This window comes from Carettochelys insculpta, chromosome 5, assembly GCF_033958435.1.
Source record: "Carettochelys insculpta isolate YL-2023 chromosome 5, ASM3395843v1, whole genome shotgun sequence".
Taxonomy (NCBI): domain Eukaryota; kingdom Metazoa; phylum Chordata; order Testudines; family Carettochelyidae; genus Carettochelys; species Carettochelys insculpta.
The window spans coordinates 93666487-93681664 of record NC_134141.1 but is presented as its reverse complement, the minus strand read 5'-3'; the positions used below and the strand labels follow the sequence as shown (position 1 = coordinate 93681664).

Here is a 15178-nt window from a genome sequence, read left to right as displayed (position 1 = left end):
ATTATAATAGTCATAGGAATAGCTGTAGTCCTTCAGACTGGGGTTTACAGACCTACAGAAATACTATGTGGAAACATGGAAAATAGCCCTAAGGGTAAATTTAAATACTATCTATGCAAGATAGACCTCAGTGTTTACTTATTACATCTTCAGCTCCACTCTGAACCTTTCTCAAGTGAAAAATTTCAAACAGAAAAACAAGAGGAAAATACCACATGGTCAAGTTCAACTCAGTAAATATTTTACATTTAACTATCATGCCTTTCATTCAATTATCTCAGAACACTTCTATAGAGGTTAGTAACAGCTGTATTTCTATCCATATTTTATGCACAACCACACTCAGGCAAAGACAGGTTAATTGATTTGACCAAGGCCACACAGTAATTGGTAAAGTCAGAAAAGATCCCAGATCACCTAACTTCTTCTTCCCACCTAACTTCTAAACTCTCCTTTAGCCTTCCCGTATATATGAATTAAAGATGACCTTCAGATTTCAAAATACAGGGGATAATTCTCCATTTAAGAAGAAGTGACACAGTGATTCTGAAGTACTATTCTATTTAATGAAATATCATTGGGTTTCTTGAAAAAAATAGTGTACTAAAATGAAGTATTAAAGAATTTCTGTGGTAATTATAAAGATACACTACTTTAAAATTATGTCTATAAAACAATAATTTATTTTCTGTGCTTTCATTTTAGCTGATCCCCTCCTAACCAACTCCTTCCCAGCATGTCTCAGTCCTCCCACCATCCAGAAAAACCTCATGGAACTAACATGGCATTTGCCACTATCACACTGTTCACTCTGCTTGTGTGTTCTGTCTCTTACCCCACTCAGTGTCTGTCTTGTCTCTTTGGTCTGTGAGCTCTTTGCAACAGGAACACTCTGTTACTCTGCTTGTAAACGAGCTAGCACAATGGCTCCCTATTCTTGTTTTGGCCTTATGCACTGCTGTAATAAAGTGAATTAATAAAAATAACAATAACTTATTACAAACACACTGCATTTGGAGACAACTAATTCTCCTTTCCATTTATGCTTTTTGTGGATGGGAGGTGACTTGGAGAAGACATTTTTAATGTTTCATTTCCCTCATTTGGACAATCAAACCACATTTTTCTGCTTTAATTTTGGCTTTAACAAATTTACTTTTCCTGTTCTTCTGTTCTAGCACAGTGCAGTTATGCATGAGTTTGAGCATTCTGCAGGTAAAACTTAAAACACTAGAAAGGAACACTTTAAAAATGTTTTCATTGAGTGGGTTTGAACAATCATGACTAAGTTTTCAAACTGTGATACATTTTGTAAAATCTCTTGTATACTATCTAATTTTGAGCCAATGTTATTTAACTGTATCCTTCAACACAATATTGTATGACGCCTGTTTCTAAATTTTAAAGAAATTATAAAATCCCAAAACTGGTAAAAATATTAGTTTCTAGATAGAAACATCCATCATACCCACAGGGAAATTATCCATCCATCCATGAAATATTTCAAAAAGATGTTCTTGTGATAAATAGCTTGAATTACTAATTACAAAAATTAAACCCACCTTTCTCTGGAAAGTGACCAAAAATGAACTTACATACTCCTAAGGACTTACATTATCTTCAAAATTGTTTGTGTAAAATACAAAATTATATAGAAATGCAAAGCAGGTATATGCCACAGACACTGTTTTGTTTATTATGAAAATAGCAACACTGCTACAGCAGTTAGGATTTAGGTTGAAAGTTAAAAACCTATCAAAGCTCTAGAAAAGCTTTCTGAAATATCTTTAAACATCTAAATAGAATTTATTAGAGCCCATTTTGTTTTCATGTTCAATAGCTATTTGTTTTCAATCAGAATGTTTCACTTTGTGTATTCATTTATGCTGTCACCAAATATCCATTAACTAAACTTCCTTACACCACTTTAGTTCCTTACTTTAGAAAAAGAGATGTATCTGAATCATTTGTTTCCTTAGAACATATGCTGGAAATAACCAATACAAACCCTTGAATTATGAAGTAACTTGATTTAGTCAAAATATTATAGTATTAATACAATGTAGGAGAGAAATAGAATAGTTAGACAAACTTAATAAAACAAAATGTTCTTGAAGAATTTTAAGCTCCTACACAATTCCTTTTTCTGAATATTTAATTACCAATTACTACGAAAATTGCACTAAAGGTGACAGAAAAGCAAACAGCAACGTTTTTTTCTTGTCTTCACAAACTGATCCATAGAGTGTTACATACATGAAACACTGAAAAAGTGTTAGAGATCACTCACAATATGGGAAAATGCTGGCTACTCATCATATAATTCTATGATTCACACTTGTTACACTTCTTTACCTGTTTCTAGTAAAGGAACTTTTATTCTGAAAACTAAAAATAAAGTATATAGTAAATGTTTCTCTATTAAAAGCTGTAATACATTCAAATGATTATTAAAAAAAGAAAAAATAGTTCATTCTGAGACATTCACTCTCAAGTCTCACACAGAGTTAAAAGTACTATAACCATGGAAAAGCACAAGCTCACATAAGGGATATAAAGATTTTATAGTGGAACTGCTACTTAAAAGATATTAGAGACATACTTCAAAAAAGTAAAAATAGAATTCTAAATTTCAGTTGTTGAAATTATTTTATGTACTGTTTATAAAATGGAGACTACAGCTACGGTTGTGTAGAAGCAGAGTAACTGAAGTGCAAGAGAACATGTGTCTCACAGTTTACTAGAAATGCACAATCAGACCGTGTACAAGGTCACATACTATAGAGCTCTAGCATGCACACAGAGTAATTATCTGCTATTCACAAAGCATATCATGCTGTAAGAGTCTGACCATTCAAATTAGGAAAAACTTATCAATATTTAATTGCAGTTCAATGTACTATTAAGTAAGTTCTTCTCCCCACATCTCACTACAAGCCCTTTATTTACAATGCCCACCTAATAATCAGATTCAAAGGTGTGGTTTTTCCAATGAAAGGAAGTGGTTTCTCTTGCTGCAAATGAAGACTCATAAATTGAACTATATCCTGTTAGTTTTACAGCAAAACTGCCAATTGATTGTAACACAGAGTTCAGTTTCAAAACTGCTATCATTCCATAGCCCATAAACTGCAAAGTAGGCACATAGCAAAATAATATATAGACCACTTAATAGGTGACAAGAGATTACTAAATGATGGACTTCTCACTCTGGTTTAAAAAAAAATTAGTCTATTTCTCCATCTAACCCATTAATCCAAGGGAGTCTCTAAGCCTGGATGGTTACACGGCCTGTCTTCACAGGACATGGTCCTTGTTGGAACCTTTTGTTGACAACATAGGTTTTATCCTTCCCTCCCACTCTCAGCACCAACATTTCACACCCCTCAGATGTCAGGGTAATAAAAGCAGGCATCCCCCTGCCAGATGCTCTTTAATGAGGATAGGGTAGCAGCAAGCCTGGGAGAGGGGCACCTCCCCACTCTGCCAGGCTCCTGCGCAGCAGCTGAGCCCTGTTCATTCATTGCACTTCTTCACCGCAGGTTTCTGGGGATGACAACTGGGCATTTTGCTCTCAAACTTTCCCAAGTCAGCCACGTGTTTGGGGTGGGGGTACTGGGGGAGGGGTGCAAGGGTCCCTCTTTCCTGGTATGATACAAAGAAACGTTTGCCCCGGTGATTCTGGACATAGAGGCTAAGTGGCCCCCAATTCCAAGGTGTCTTGGCACAGCAGCACACAACCCTCTGCAGTTCTGCCCTTATTAGCCCTCTTCCCCCCACCCCTCTTCCCCACAACCCCCCAGCTGTGCCCTCGTTACCCCTCTGCCCCCCACCCCCTCCCCCCAGCTGTGCCCTCGTTACCCTTCTGTCCCCCACCCCCTTCCCCACAGGTCTCTCGTCAGCCCCGCTGCCTCCCCACAGGCCCCCAGCTCCCGCCCCGCACTAAGCCCTGGCAGCCCCCCTGTCAGACGCACAGCCCCGGGCCCCCGCGCGCCGTCAGCGCCCCACAGCCGGGGCGGGAAGGCGGCAGCTCTCGGCCCGCGGGCAGCGCGCCCCAGCCCCAGCCCCCGCCTACCGTCGGAGTCCCTGGAAGGACGAGGGCCAGGACATCCGGGATTTCTTCAAGCCGGGCCGGTGGCCGGTCTCCACGGCGTACGAGGCGCGGTCCATGGCGCGGCAGTGCAGGTAGCGCTCCGTGTCCGAGTAGCCGCGGTGCCTCACCCGGCCGCCGCCGCCGCCGCCGCCGCCGCCCAAGTAGCGGCCCCGGGAGGCCGGCGGCGGCTGGGGGCACTGGGGGGGCGGCGGCTGCCGGAGCTGCTCGTGCCGCCACAGATGCTTGGGGGCTTTCAGGCTCCCGCCGGCCCTGTCGCCGCCGCCGCCGCCGCCGCCGCCGGTCAGCGCGGACAAGCAGCTGCCGCCGTCCTCTGCCTCCATGCTCGCCGCTGGCGGGGGCACCTCCAGGCTGCCGCCGAGCCTGCTGCTGCTGCCGCTGCCGCCGCCGCCGCTCCCCGGGCAGCTGGAGCTGCTCTGCCGCCCGGGCCGCAGGCTGCCGCCTTCCCTTCCGCAGCCCCGGCGGGGGAGCGCGCTGAAAAGTTGGACAGCTCCCGCCTCGCTCGCCCGGGCGTGGCGGGGCACTAGAGCGGCGGCCCCCGCCCGGCGAGCGCCCGCCCTGGGGCGCTGCGCGAATCGGCGCCGAGAGCCCGGCGGGGCGCGGGGGAGAACAAAGCCAAGCGCGGCGCGGAGCAGGGGAGGGGGACCGTGCTCCAGCTGCGAGCCTGAAGCTGGCCCCGGCGGCCACGCCACTGGCGCCCCAGGCCGGGCGGCGGGGTGGGCTGGAGGGGACCTCGGAGGAGTTCCTCGGGCTAATTTCTCCGCCGCCGCTTCTCCTGCTCCCCCGACGCTCCGTGGAGATCTTCTCCGGCTTGTGGGAGCCCGGCGTGGTGAGCGTGCATTGGGCTGGCTGCTGGCGGCGCGCCTGCCTCGGGCTTCTCTCCCAGTAGGACTCTCGGTGGAAAGTGACTTCGGGTAGCGAAGTAGCACGGAGTGGAAGTCGCTGCTAAATTGACTTTGGGTGAAAATGGAACCCCAGGCTGTTAACTCCTTCGCTTCTCGCCATCAGACTGTATTTTTCGGTCCTTCCCCCAGCAGGCTCAGAAGTCCTCTGCTCTCACTTTGAATCTTCCCGTCGTCTTCTGCCCCGATCTGTGATGATTAAGCTCTCCTCGCTGCGAGTACTCCTGGCTGTGAATCAACGCTAGGAAGGTTTAATTATAGCGATGCTGTGCCTGCTGCTAGAGTGAAGGCTGAATCAAGCTTTTCCATTATAGCCCACGAGTTTGGGGAGTTTGTAACTGCCTGTAAAAAAATCACTCAGCTGAAATTTACAATACAGTAGCCTCAGCTCAAGACGGCATATTTTTCAAATAAAGTTACTTTACAATTTCAATCGGGTATGTTTTGCAGGCCTCCACACACTACATCAAACAGCCATACTCAGGGCATTGAATAACATCTTGATAAAATTAATTTGTGGAGGCTTCCCTGTACAATATGAATTAGACATTTTGATTGATTTTCACAAGTAACAGTATTTAATTCGGTTTTATATCTGGCATATCATTAATAAACAGTAATACTATGATGAAAAATCATGGAAAATACAATCATTAATTCATGTTAACAGATATCTTTCCTGTCTTCTCCATCACATAACTACTCTGTTTACCCAAACACATTATTCCTGATGAGACCCAGGCAAAAATGATGGCGGAGCTTTGTGACTTTGTCCTCACCCGCAACTATTTCAGATTTGGGGACAAATGATACCTTCAAATCAGTGGCACTGCTTTGGACACCCGCATGGCCCCACAGTATGCCACCATTTTTATGTCTGATTGCAAGGCACGTAGAAGAGCACAAATTGTTGGGCAAAAGTCAGCATGGTTTCTGCAGAGGGAAGTCATGTCTAACTAATCTATTAGAATTCTTTGAAGGGGTTAATAAACATGCGGACAAGGGGCACCCAGTGGACATAATATACCTAGATTTCCAGAAAGCCTTTGACACGGTCCCACACCAAAGGCTTTTATGTAAATTAGGCAGTCATGGGATAGGAGGAAAGATCCTTTAATGGATCGGCAATTGGTTAAAAGACAGAAAACAAAGGGTTGGAATAAATGGTAAATTTTCACAATGGGGGGGGTAACTAGCGGTGTTCCCCAGGGGTCAGTCCTGGGACCGATCCTGTTCAACTTGTTCATCAATGATCTAGAAAATGAGGTAAGCAGTGAGGTGGCAAAGTTTGCAGATGGCACCAAGTTGTTCAGGACAGTCAAAACCAAAAGGGATTGTGAAGAACTACAAAAAGATCTCAGCAAACTGAATGATTGGGCAACAAAATGGCAAATGAAATTTAATGTGGGTAAGTGTAAGGTAATGCACATTGGAAAAAATAACCCAAATTACACATACAACATGATGAGGTCAAATTTAGCTACGACAGATCAGGAAAGGGATCTTGGAGTTATAGTGGATAGTTCTCTGAAGACATCCACGCAGTGTGCAGCAGCAGTTAGTAAAGCAAATAGGATGTTAGGAATTATTAAAAAAGGGATAGATAATAAGACAAAAGATATCATACTTCCCCTATATAAAACCATGGTACGCCCACATCTTGAGTACTGCGTGCAGATGTGGTCTCCTCACCTCAAAAAAGATATATTGGCATTAGAAAAGGTTCAGAAAAGGGCAACTAAGATGATTAGGGGTTTGGAACGGGTCCCATATGGGGAGAGGCTAGAGAGACTGGGACTTTTCAGTTTGGAAAAGAGGCGATTGAGGGGCGATATGATAGAGGTATATAAAATCATGAATGGTTTGGAGAAAGTGAATATAGAAAAATTATTTACCCTTTCCCATAATACAAGAAGTAGGGGACACCAAATGAAATTGATGGGTAGTAGGTTCAAAACTAATAAAAGGAAATTTTTCTTCACACAGCGCACAGTCAACCTGTGGAACTCCTTGCCGGAGGAGGCTGTGAAGGCTAGGACTCTATTAGGGTTTAAAAAAGAGCTTGATAAATTTTTGCAGGTTAGGTCCATAAATGGCTGTTAGCCAGGGGTAAAGTATGGTGCACCTAGTCTTCAGTACAAGGGCAGGAGATGGATGGCAGGAGATAAATCACTTGATCATTGTCTTCTGTTCTCCTTCTCTGGGGCACCTGGCATTGGCCACTGTCGGCAGACGGGATGCTGGGCTGGATGGACCTGTGGTCTGACCCAGTATGGCCATTCTTATGTTCTTGTGTTCTTATGGAACAATGCTTTCTCAGTTTGCATTCCCTAGTGCCCCTCTTCTACCTGCGCTACATTGATGACATCTTCATCATCTGGACCCATGGGAAGGAGGCTCTTGAAGAGTTCCACAGTGATTTCAACAGTTTCCACCCCACCATCAACCTTAGCCTGGACCAGTCCACACAAGAAATTCACTTCCTGGACATTACTGTACAGATAAGCGACGGTCACATAAATACCACCCGATACCGAAAACCCACAGACCGCTATGCTTATCTACACGCCTCCAGGTTCCATCCAGGGCATACTACACGGTCCATTGTTTACAGCCAGGCACTAAAGTACCACCGTATTTGCTCCGATCCATCAGACAAAGACCTTTACCAAGCTTTTCTCAAACTACAATACCCACCTAAGGAAGTGAGGAAACAGATTGATAGAGCCAGACAGGTACCCAGAAGCCACTTGCTACAAGACAGGCCTCCCAAGCAAAACAAGAGAACACCACTGGCCATCACATACAGACCCCACCTAAGGCCTTTCCAGCACATCATCAGTGATCTGCAACCCATCCTGAACAATGATCTTTCACTCTCACAGACCTTGGGAGGGAGGCCTGTCCTTGCATATAGACAGCCTGCCAACCTTAAACAAATCCTCACCAGCCACTACAAATCACAAACCAGTGACTCTAGGCCTGGAACCAGCCCCTGCAGCAGTCCTCGCTGCCAACTCTGCTCACATATCTACACCAGTGACATCATCACAGGACCTAACACGAACTATACGCTCAGGGGCTCCTTTACCTGCACATCTATTAATATAATATATGCCATCATGTGCCAGCAATGCCCCACTACGATTTACATTGGCCAAACTGGACAGTCTCTCCGTGAAAGAATAAATGGACATAAATCAGACATCAGGAATGGTAATGTGCAGAAGCCTGTGGGGGAACACTTCAATCTCCCTGGACATTCAGTGGCAGATTTAAGGGTGACAGTTCTGAAACAAAAAAAAATTAAAAATCAAATGGAGAGAGAAGTCTCTGAGCTGCAATTTATTTGCAAATTTGACTCCATTAACCAGGGATTAAACAGAGACTGGGAGTGGCTCGCAGCTTACAAAGGCAGTTTCTCTGCTTTGGGTGCTAATAGCTCCCCATTAGACTCTGACGAAGGCTCACATCCCCCTGTCTGATCTGACTTATTTTTTCCTCTTTTGATAAGTACTGTTGATACTGGGCCATTTCCACCTTGCTGAATAGACCTTATCAGCTCTGGCCCTCTCTTTTACTGGGACCCCACTCTTTAAATACCCCTCTGAAACCACCCCCTCCACTCATGCATCTGATGAAGCAGGTCATTGCCCATTAAAGCTTATGCTCCAAAGTATCTGTTTTAGTCTATAAGGTGCCACAAGAGTTCTTGTTGTTCTTGAAGCTACAGACTAACACGGCTACCTCTGATACTTGTCCCTTTGTAAGGTGTATTTTGCCCACCTATGCTGTGGGGTAGGGATTCTTATTTGTTTGGCATGTTTACCTTGTATTATTCACACAGTGTTGTATATCTGCAAAAGGTCACACACTCTATGGCCTTAGTTTGGGGTCATTCTACTGTGCAACAATTTAACAAGCTGGGTAGGAGGGAAACATGTTACATATTAAAAACAAACAAGATAGGCAACACTCTTATAGGGCTTTGAGGCAGGAATTTTTATTTCAATGGATTCCTCTGGGGGACAGAAGAGTAAGATACCTAGTGGGCACCACTACAACAAAAGAGACAGATAAAGGGTAAACTTTTCAAAAGCAGATTAGTGACTTAGAAGCTTGACCACTATTTTTTAATGGATTTAGTCAATTAGGAGTCCTAGCCAGCAGGCTCCTTCCTTTCCCCACAGCCTCTAGCTGGAAGAGCAGTCCAGGAAAGCTCAAGACACTGGGGTCAGAATGCTCACCAGGAGGAGCCAAGCCCTGTATGTGGCAAAGCCCTACATAGAACTGGGGAAGTCTCTCTGTCCCTCACATAATCTCTGGAGCGGCGTGTGTCTGGGTGGGTGAGGAGGACAATTTCCAACCTGTACACTCCCTGAACTGCCAGGCTCCACAGTAGCCCCCAAGGGCAGGGGTTTAGTGACCTCTTTCCCACTACTCGCCTCCAGCCCTGGGCATAGGGCTGCGCTATCCCCTAAGAACCCTCCTCTGCTCAGCCACCTCTCTGGCCAATTCTCTGAAGCTCCCTGCAGTCAGGTTCTCGTACATTATGCATCCTTAGGGATTCACCCCTTCCTGCCTGTGCTGTAGCTAGGAGGAGGGACAATAGGTGGCTGGGTTACGTCGGTGGCCAGCAATAGCCTGGAAGTGTTAGCTGCCCTTGGACAATGTACAGGCAGGAAGGAAGGGATAAGGTGTTTCCAGACTTGAGGTGGGAGAACAGATGATCTCTACAAAGACAATGGCCAGGCCATTTCTTCCCAGCCCTGCCGCCACCCAGGGCTAAAAGCATCTCCCGTTCCTCCCCTCCCACATGGTGCTGAAAGGCTGATGCCGGCCACATTGTGGTAAAAACCCTGGCAGAAACATGTGTGGGTGATGTGATCCCCCATGTAACTGAGGGACACATAGCTCCAGATACCAGTCAAGGTGTATCTGTCCCAGAGGCTTAGCTTGGTGCACAGAGCAGAGAACACTGACAATGAGGGTCGGGTTTGTTGGTTGGTAACCCTGCCATGTGAGGGGGTAGAGGAGTGTGCGGCTTCATAGGGAAGTCGGCGGGGGGAGAAAGGTTATACCTGCGCATGTCACCCCTCCCTGTGTGAACTCTAAAGCTCTTGTTACGAATGAGACCTGCAAAGGAAAGTCTAAACTTACCGGGGGCTGGGTCTACACTTGCCTCCAACTTCGAAGGGGGCATGGTAATCAGGACCACAGGAGGTTACTAAGAAAGTGCTGTGCTGAATACACAGTACTTCATTAGGGTAATTCTCCCCCGAGGCAACTTCGAAGCTTCAGACTTCCAATTGCCAGCATGCATGTAGCCACGGGTACTTTGAAGTTGGGGGCAAGTGTAGACCCAGCCCTGGACAGCTAGTAACAGAGAGGTAGCCATGTTAGTCTGTATTCTAACAAAACAAACCAGCAGTCATTTAGCACTTTAAAGGCAAACAAAATGATTTATTAGGTGACAAGCTTTCATGGGACAGCCCTACCTCACATCTATACCATTTCCAGACCAGACTGTCTGAAGAAGTGGGTCTGTCCCATGAAAGCTAATAAATTATTTTCTTAGTCTGGAGAGCTAGGAAAAGGTTATGTTAATTTGCCTCTGAGGAAGGAGGTTTGGAAGTAAGTGGCGAAAAGTCAATATGACATAGAGCAAAAATTCAAACCTGAAACTAAATCACATCAGCATCTCCTTCATTAAAAACAGAGAGAGAGAGAAAGAGAGAGAAAAGAAGTAGATCTCTCCAAGGATGGAAGGGAAGGAATGAGCTCCTCCAGAACAGATGCATTGGGCTCATCAGAATCTTAAAGGAGGAAAATGTTTATGTATTCATGTAAGCTTTATTATTTTCATTGTTTAGGGAGTTGGAAATTATGTTTGAGCTGGTTATTTGTTCCTTTTGTTCTTTCCTGTTACCAAGAATCTGAGCCAGGAAAAAATCCCTGTGTTTTGCTTCAATTCATTTTTTTAACACTAAACCATTTACAATGCTTGCAAAGATAGTCATGTTTGATAATAGAAGTGCTATTTTTTCTTTGTTAACAAGTATTGGTTGATGCTTTCTGTCCTACAGGGGCTTAAAACTACATGTGATCAGAGAGATAACAGCTCCCTGCATGATTTTTTTTGTTTTGTTCTGTTTTGTTTTTTGATGGGGTGCTCTTATTCTTTGCAACTCCTTGGGAAAAGGAGGTTGGAGGTTTTTCCCTGAGGGAAGAGATTCCAAGTGACTTCTTTCCTGGAAAAGAGGCTTTTCGTAAACTTGGTGGTGGCAGCTACTGTCTGATTTCAGGGAAATTAGGAAAACTTTTCTGTCTCTGGGAACTGCAGACAGGGTCTATCAATGTTTTATTTAACTAGCCAGCCTCCATTACCTACACTCAAAGTGCCAGTGTGGGGAAGTCAGCCATGACAGTCCTAAAGAAAACGTTAAATAAAAAATGGCAACTGTATAGTATTTCTATTTAATGGAGGCTCAGTAAATATGATGTTAATTTGAACATTTGGACTGCATAATTCCGATTGTCATTGAACTCACTTGAATATGAGTAATATTACTAGGGTGTCCCATATTCAGATTAAAGAAACGTGGTCACCTTATGCATAAGGTATGCAGGGACTTCCCAAGCATTTTCTGTGAGAGGCAGTCAATTTGAGAGGCTCTAGTCCTCTGTTCTGAAGAATGGGGGTTAGAGCAAGACTGCTTCCTTCCTCTTACCAAGGCCTGAGAAGAAAGAACGTTATCCTGTAAGAATTACAATTAGTTTCTTTAGTTGAATAACACAGCAAACCTAAACAACTTCTGAGGATCAGCAGCTACAAAAAACTAATTCTAGTTGAACAGCGCTTTTAATTAGTACAAGAGTATCCATGTGTCATTAAAAATGTACAATGCAAATGCAAAGAGCAATATACATTTCTGCATGTGTATATTAGATTATGCATTTGTTCTTGGAAACAACTAGCTATTTTATAGTTAATAGTAGCATCGAATAACACAGATTGAACCTCTCTATTCTGGCACTCTTTGGACCTGACCAGCACTGAATGAGGGTGTTTGGTGACCCTATGGGAGGTCAATATTCTCTAGCAGTATTACCAACACTTCCACTGTATACTAGGCTCTTAGAAGACAGTTGGGGCAAATCAGAGCTAAATAAGGCCAGAGAACATAGAGTGTTAGGACTGGTGGCTGTCAACAAACTTTATGAGAACACAGAAAACTTGGCCTCACCTGTGATAAGTGGAGATCCAGCTAACTAAAGTCATGCTGGACTACGGATGTTGCCAGCCAAGAGAGTGCCGGATTAGACAGGTTCAACCTGTCATAGCATTTAATTAGTTCTTTTCATACACAGATCTCAAAGTGATGCACAGAGAATTATCCATATTTTACAGAAGCTGAAACTGAAGTGCAAATATATAAAAGCTACCCTACAATTTAGTGAACAGGACTCCCCTGATTCTCAGTCCTATGTTCTGTCCACTTTTACATATTTATATTTTTGTAAAATAAAACCTAATATATAGGTCTTTCATCAATTTACTCAAACACTGCCACATCATTTTGCCCCTAGGGGACAAAATATGTAGACTTCTCATAATACCAATTTTTAAAGGAGTAGGCAGTCCTTTTTTTCCCTATCTCATATACAAAAAATGCAAGTCTCTGCACTTGGTGTTTTGCAAAATATAAGTAGTAGTGCATGACTGACATTAAATCATTTTTTTTTATAACTCAGTAGCCATCCTGAAAAAGTTAACACTTCTAAATAAAAAGGGGTGATAGTGGCCCCAGATACACTTAATCCACAGGGACAAATGCAGTAAAGGCCAAAACTGTGTAGTCTAAGGTATATAAAAAGAACAAAATGGTAAGCCTGTTAATGATACAGGATGTGTCAGAAGATTATCCACTAATTTATCTAATAGCTAAAGTCTTCAGTATGCCTCTTACAGTGGCACTCATAGATTGTGCATGTATTTGTTGAAAAGAAATGAAAAAGAGCTTGTCTGACATTGTTCCAGCTGTACAGCAGTCCACAATATTACCCACTTTCTTTTGGAGGCATGTACAAGCCATTTTTCTCATGTATTTGTACTAGATATTTATAGACTGCAGAGCTCTTGCTGGATTATATCAGTTCTTACTGGCTCAGAGTTGTACTCTGGCTATTCCCTTCACTAAAGTGCCATGGATGACCAATTCTATTTACTAGGCTGTACTCCAGCCCTGTTTAGTAAGAAGTTTCATGCCTAACACACTTCCACTCAGAACATACCCTCATGAGGACAGGAGATAACAGCTGCACAAAAGCAGTGGCCTTAAATGAGAAGTTGAGCAAAATGTATTCTACACTTGTGTCTTTTAAGACCTGAAGATCATTATGGAATGGGCTATCAGGATCAACTTTTAGAAGTTTAATGTGCCACTCATGCAGGCTGACATTTAAAAGTTCCACTGAACAAATCCCTGTTTTATAACTTGTGATCCATATAGATCCATGAGCTCTTTCATAAGTCAATCAGAAACCTGGTCTGATCCAGACACTTCACCATTTAATTGTACCTGTCTTTAGTCATTTGTAATTTCTTCTTTTCAGTGCCTTCATTCTCAGAGTTCTTACCATCAGTAAGTTCTTTCATTTCATAGTGATCTAGGCCTTCAACAGCTTCACTCATATCCTCCTTCTCTTCCTCTTACATTACTTCTTCTGTTGTTGCATTTTGTCCTGTTGGTAATAGCTGATCTAACATCTCAACTTCTGGTTGTTGAAGAAGATTGTATCATTTATAGAGGGCATATATCAATCATTCCAGCCACTGAAGAAGCAGAGTAGCGCTCTTCTTAATATCGTATAATTGCTCCTTAATATCTTATAACCTAATTCCGCAAAACATACTGGTGATGAAGAAGGATGAGATTCCATGATGTTGCAGTAGATAGCGATCAACAGTGGTGGCTTTGGGATGCTACCTGGTGGCAGTGGCAGAAGCAAGATCAGGCTGTGCAGCTCATCCAGTTTCCTGGAAATTATGTGGAACTACTTATGGTCCTTGTTAAAGATGGATTTAAGGCACTGCAGCTCCTCTTTGGGCCCTGACACCCACATCCTGGCTTCATATCTGGGTCCAGGCCTGTGCCACTTCTCCTTATAAGTAATGATGCATTTTTGCAAGTATATAGCCGTGTCTACACGTGCACGCTACTTCGAAGTAGCGGCACTAACTTCGAAATAGCGCCCATCACGGCTACACGTGTTGGGCGCTATTTCGAAGTTAACTTCGATGTTAGGCGGCAAGACGTCGAAGTCGCTATCCTCATCAGGAGATGGGGATAGCACCCTACTTCGACGTTCAACGTCGAAATAGGGACCGTGTAGTCATTGCACATCCCGCAACTTCGAAATAGCGGGGACCGCCATGGTGGCCATCAGCTGAGGGGTTGAGAGACGCTCCCTCTCCAGCCCCTGTGGGGCTCTATGGTCACCGTGGGCAGCAGCCCTTAGCCCAGGGCTTCTGGCTGCTGCTGCGGCAGCTGGGGATCCATGCTGCAGGCACAGGGTCTGCAACCAGTTGTTGGCTCTGTGTATCTTGTGTTGTTTAGTGCAACTGTGTCTGGGAGGGGCCCTTTAAGGGAGCGGTTTGTTGTTGAGTCCGCCCTGTGACCCTGTCTGCAGCTGTTCCTGGCACCCTTATTTCGATGTGTGCTACTTTGGCGTGTAGACGTTCCCTCGCAGCACCTATTTCAATGTGGTGCTGCGCAACGTCGAAGTTGAACATCAACGTTGCCAGCCCTGGAGGATGTGTAGACGTTATTCATCGAAATAGCCTATTTCGATGTTGCTACATCGAAATAAGCTACTTCGATGTAGGCTTCACGTGTAGATGTAGCCTATTAGACACAAACTAGGCAGACTTATTTTAATCTTTTCTTCCCTGGCCATTTTCATGTTAGACTCAGCAAAGCTAGTACATTTTTTGAACATTCAGTGAAAAATAGACCATTCTGTCTTTGAGAATTGTAACTGACAATGATTAACTGAAAATATATTCCTTTTTCCATTTTCCCAGAATTTGCTGCAGCCTTCCCCGAAGAGACTAAAACCTCCCTGGTGAAGTGAGCCTTGAATATGAGAAATGTTTCCTTAG

General features: G+C 44.0%; 1 pseudogene; it reads right to left on the bottom strand.

Annotated features, from left to right (window-relative positions):
* Positions 1–13074: 13074 nt before the first annotated feature.
* On the bottom strand, positions 13075–14139 carry LOC142013191 (ubiquitin-conjugating enzyme E2 Q2 pseudogene; annotated as a pseudogene).
* Positions 14140–15178: the final 1039 nt, after the last annotated feature.